This window comes from Oryzias latipes, chromosome 21 (assembly GCF_053564925.1).
Source record: "Oryzias latipes strain Hd-rR chromosome 21, Olatipes_Hd-rR_3.1".
NCBI classification, from domain to species: Eukaryota; Metazoa; Chordata; class Actinopteri; order Beloniformes; family Adrianichthyidae; genus Oryzias; species Oryzias latipes.
Genome location: NC_136257.1, coordinates 18,368,141 through 18,374,140, shown reverse-complemented (window position 1 = coordinate 18,374,140; position 6,000 = coordinate 18,368,141).

Below are 6,000 nucleotides of genomic sequence, written 5' to 3'. Positions count from 1 at the left end.
AAAAGGGTGCTGACTTTAGAGTGGTGAGGGGTACTCAACTTGGGTGTGAGTCATTAACCAAACTATTCTATGAAATCCGTAAATAAGGCTTTGGATGGAATATCCTACTGTTTATGTCTCTTGCAAACTTAGTCATGGATCATAAAATGTGTCTGTTTTCATTTCTTCCCACACTGTGACACAAAGAGACTCTGTCTACAAGTTTGGCTAAAGATTTAAGAGCAGTATCAGCCATGTAGCCTGTTAAAACAAGAACGCTCAACGTTGACATTTTTCATCATGGTGACAAAAAAAAAAGTATTCTGACATTATTCAGAATCTACTTTTTTGTTGCCCATCAGAACATAAATGGTCTTAGCTTTAAATAAGACATGTGGCTCAGTCAACACCGAATTTGCTACTAGACCTGAACACTTCCAAAACAAAATGTGTAAAAGCCTGAATCAACTCAAGTGGCCATACTACTGTTTCTAAAGGGTAGAGTGTCCAGCCTTTAACATTACATGAAAATGGTAACCATCTGTTGAAAATAAAAACTAAGAATAGTTTTTGAAAACTCAAAACTTTGAGAAATGTATCATTTTGCAAATGCGATTTCTTAGATATTCTACAATTAAATGCTACTTTTGCTATGAATTACCTTGTTTATTGTCTGACTTGATCATTTTGTTTTCTAATTTGGTACTGAGGCTGGCAGCTTCACCCCTTTCTTGTGGGTTTCCATGGAGCTGTCACAGCTGCCAGCACTTTAGAATTTATATCTCTTGGTCCTCAGTGTTGGTTATTGGTTCGTTTTGTATATTTTCCATGTATTTGTGTAGAGCATTTTTCCGAGGACTTTCTAGTCTTTTGTTTCTAGATTTTTGTTCCACACCTGGGGAGATTTCTCCTTCAGCTTGTGTCCTGGATCTCCTTGCATCTGGATTTCCTCCTGCCACTAGCTGTTAAAGCTCTCAAGTGCTCGTACCAACATCCTTTTCCTAACCTAAAAAAAACCTGAATGAAGTAATCTGAAGCTTGCCCCCGGTGGCCCTTGAAATGGACATCCAACATCGAGAGCAGGGATGCTCACTTTTTTGGCATGCGTGCTACATTTGAGACGATGGCTTCCTTTGGCCATCTTACCCGGAGACTGTATGCTAGCAGCAAGGAAGGAGGCCGAGGACTAGTGAGCCTGGAAGCCACTATCCAGGATGAAACATCCAAGATCCATGAGTACATCAAGCTCAAGGCCCCAACTGACAATGTGCTCAGTGAATGTCTCAGACAATGGAGAGCAGAGGATACAGTGCTGGAGGATGGATCCTCATGGGAGGACAAACCCCTGCATGGGATGTACCACCGGACCATAACTGAAGTGGCTGATATCAAGAAATCCTACCAATGGCTAGAAAGGGCTGGCCTACAGGACAGCACTGAAGCACTCATCCTGGCAGCTCAGGAACAAGCCCTGAGCACCAGAGCAATAGAGGCTCAGATCTACCACACCAGACAAGACCCAAGGTGTAGGCTGTGCAAAGAGATGCCTGAAACAATCTAGCACATAACTGCAGGGTGTAAGATGCTGGCAGGGAAAGCATACAGTGCATCAGGGAATTATTTAGAATTAAATGAATACATTTAGATGAACTTTTAAGATTACAATATGATGAAAAGTTTCTCTAACAATTTACCTTGTTGAATTGGATCCCTATGTTCCTAGTTTATGAGGTACACTTGTAATATAGACTCACAGATCATACAAATTATAGAATACGCATTTACAAATCGCCTCTCATTTGTGAATCCCTCTGTAAATGCCTGCGGTGATTATTGAGACTATTCTAACGTGCCAGATCAACAAATGTCATCATTGGCTATTGAATCTGTCAATCAAATTTATCAGCCAACCAGGCGTGTTTGTTTTCAGCCAATCATGAATCTGTGAATCTTTCCTTCATCCGTTTTTCAAACTGAACACAACAATGAAACAAACAAAAAAGACTGTGTTATTTAATTTTTGATTTCCAGGGGAAAAAACAGAAAATCAAACAAATGAATTGCATTTTTATTTTCACATTTACATGTGTTTATTTACAGTCACCTGGAAGTTATTTACTGGATTTATGAGCTGAAGCAAGGGAGGCAAAGCTAAGTGAGTTTGCTAAAGTTATAAAGATATTCATAGATTCTGAATTCCGGCTTCAATAACTCTTCTGATAAATGTTCAAATGTGACAGCAAGTGTCTCAATCATTTTTTTTAACACAGAGAGTGAACTACAAATGCATTTCAAAAGAAAAAAGATTGTTGTTTTTTTGCCGTTTAATGAGAACTGCCCTCTTCAAACTGTAAATGGAGATACGGCAGCGAGACGGCTGCTAAGGGACCTAAATGTCAATCAGAGCTGCTGCCGATTGCCATTGCCCAGTGGCCAGCTGACATTCACGACCCCACCAATGGTTTTCAAAAAAATTTGTGGTGGCATGAAATCTACAACCGCTGCATTAGTAAAACAAATGCCATGTTTAACACAGCTCACTATTACATGGTCAAAATGTTTATTCAATCCCTTTTTATTATATAAAATTTATATTTTATATATATAAATATTTATTATATAACTTATAATTTAAGTTGTGTAAAGGTTGAATAAAAAGCACTAACATTTTTTTGGTTGTTGTTTAGTCCTAGTTGCTCTTTCAAAGGTGCTTTCACAATACTCTATACACTCTATACACCACAATTTGTTTTAATATCAGGTCCCTATTTGGTTGCAGATCGCAGCTTTTGTTCATATAATAGAAAACCAGAATACAAATACAAATCTACATTTGAAGTCGGTAAATTTTACATTTAATCACTCAGTCCTAATTTATACTAAAACTCCACCCACCAAGTGTGGTTTAAAGTAGATTTAGAAAAATATGTAAATGTACATAATAATACTATGGTAAGCTACAGTTGTTTCTTCAAGCATGGAATTTACTAAGCTTCCTATGTGCTGATAAACAGGTTTAATGAAGCCTGCCATGATGTGGGTAAGAGTCGTTTTAGTATGCGTCATAAGTTGTGTCTATGTGTTTGTGTGGGTAGGAGTATTTGTGTTTTAACGTCCTTGTACTTACCATATGGTAAATATTTAAACCAGAGAATGTGACTTGTGTTTTTTCCCTATCCACCTCATTAAGTAGTCACTTTGAATGTACACATAAGAATTGTGCACTATGCAGCTACTCTGGGGCCTCCTTTTCAAGGGCGTACAGAAAAGTGTTGTATATATCTGCTGAGAATACATATTGTGGCTCCAGGAATTAACCTGTTTGCTTTGTTTGAATTTCAAAAGCTCTTTCTGGACTAAGTCATTTACACAACAATTCTATATTGATGGTTTATGGGTTAAAAAAGGAAAGAACAGTTCAGCAAACCTTTGGGATAGGATATGTAAATGCAAATTTATGACAAATGCCAAAAAAACACGCTTGTTTGTTCAGCTACATTGATCATTTGACTTTTTCAATGTACAGTAATTTCCTTTCACCTGATGACGAATTTGGACATACTGACCTTCCCATGTGAATGCAAAATTGGTTGGTGTTAGATTAAAGTCAATAGCTAACCAAAGAGATCTCCTGACAAATGATAGCCTACAGTTCAAATAGGTAACTTTTTATCCCTTTTGTTCTGGTGCTGCATTTTCTTCTGAAAATACTCTGTCATCCCAAAAATTTGAAAATTTGCACTCATCTTTGTATTCTCCTATACACACGGCAAGAGATAACAATGTTGCTTAAAATTATTGCTAGCTTAGTGTGCTACAAATAAGCTTTATGTTGTTTTTGTAGTTTTTATTTTTTTAGCAGTGAAAGGTAAAAAAAAAATAAAAATAGCAGCAAAAAACAGCTTTTTAGATGAAATAACTTATTACCAGTTATCCAAAGCAGGTATTCAAATAAAAAAAGGACTCTTTAAAAAATCTTTCTCTTAAAGTAAAGAGTATTCATCCGATAAGGATAAAAAACGTAACTGATGACAAAAATACTCACGCACTGATAATAGTGTGGTTCTTCTGTGGTTTATAGTCTTAAATTTCTTTCATGGTAAATATATTTTTGGACTGCCACAATTAAAAAATTGCTCTTGTTTACAGAATTTCTGTCGATGTTTGCTGTGCCAAACATCTGGAGCACCTTATATCGGAATTAAAACTGGTATTAATTACTGATGTCAAAGCGATTTTGAGAGGTGCTATGTCAAACTGTAAAATCTGTTTTTATGTGTAAATTTGGCTAGCATGTAAGGGGTCAGATTGTATTTTCTTTATCTTCTTCATCTTACTAACAAGGTTGAGAACTAGAATAATAACAGTAACGTTTGTTTTAACAGTTTTAATCTGTTTTTTGTACGTGTTGCAAACAAGGTTGGGAGCTACAGATATTGTAGATACCCCAACGTGGCTAACGTGGAGCATGTTACAAACAAGTTTTAAAGTTACTGTGAAGGTAAACTCTTTTGTCTTGCTTGGTGTGCACCTTGTACTGTTGTTTGGTGTACCTAATAATTCAGTGCTTCCTATAATGCCGAAAAGACCGTGACTTAAACTCATAACCACACACCTTTGCTGATTAGACTACCTACATTTTTTAGCTAATCTTAAAATGTATCTCTGTATTTTGATATTTTTTAAATGACTCAAGTACATGGGAGTGATGTTACTACTGTATTAACAAAATATTACTCTTGAGACCAGATTCTTCAAAAGATTCTTGTTCGGCTCTCAGTAGGGGTCACCTGGTGGTTCAGAGATTCTTACGCTGGATGCCCTTCCTGACACCACTCTGTATTTTATCTGGGCTGGGGTCTGGCACAAGGAGACCCAGACTGGAGCCCCCTTGTGGCTACATAGTCAAGGAGTATTGTGAAGGATCTTTTCCCAAAGACCAACACTGGAGGAAGCTCATTGCACCCCCTGTCATGACTGCTGCAGCACTTACCTTGTTTGCCCTGGTTTCCGGTTGAAGCAATTACGCTCTATGTCCGACACCTGGTTGGGCTCCTTCACAAGTTTGCTCCTGTGCTTCATCCATTGCCAGAACGTTAGTCTCACTGGTTACTACTTCCAGCCTTCTTGCTAAACTTTCCACGGATTGCTAAGCCTGTCACGTCATCGCCTTGCCTCGCTCGCATTGCTCAGTCCACACGAATTTCTCATCGTAAGCCCAAGACATTCTATTGACTTTATAAAGTGGAGATTCCTCTGCTGAGGTCTCCTAGTGTTTACTACTCATCACCGGCATCTAGACTCTCTCCCCCCTCCCAGCTCTGTCTGCTCATTTCCTCTCACGGCTCTGAGAGTACAAAGTCCTGCTCCCCCTGCAGCCCGGAGGTTGCCAAAGCTCCTTCAGGTCTGCAGGACAATAAATCTGACTAATTGTTATTCACTCTCGAGTTTGTTTCTTTTGGCTGTCCTCAACAAGAACCTGAAAGAACGTTCTGGCCATTGCGGACCCAGAAGCAACTCAGGAGTGGAGGGCACGAGTGGAGTCGGCAATATACAATTCCGAGACCCAGCTGGTGGAATTGTCAGCTGAATTAAAGGAGATCACCAAAAGACCTAACAAAGCCAGTATTACAGCCAGTGTGACACCAGCTGGACCAGTGAGTCGACCTGCACCTGTACCTCATACCCAACCTCCAGAGAGATACGATGGGGACCCAACTTCGTGTCGCACCTTTTTGACTCAGTGTGAGATCCAGCTTTCGTTGCACTCATCATCCTTTTCCTGTGAGAAGGCCAAGGTGGCATATGTCATCTCCCTGCTGACGGGGCGTGCGGCCCAGTGGGATACTGCAGAATGGTTGAGGGGTTCTGAGATTTGTTCCTCGTACCAGAGGTTTTCGGCTGAGCCAAGGAAAGGAATCTGTAAATGACTATGCCATCAGGTTTCGGACACTGGCAGCTGACAGCCAATGGAACAATTATGCTTTATTTGATATGTTCTACCAGGGTCTGTCTGAGCAG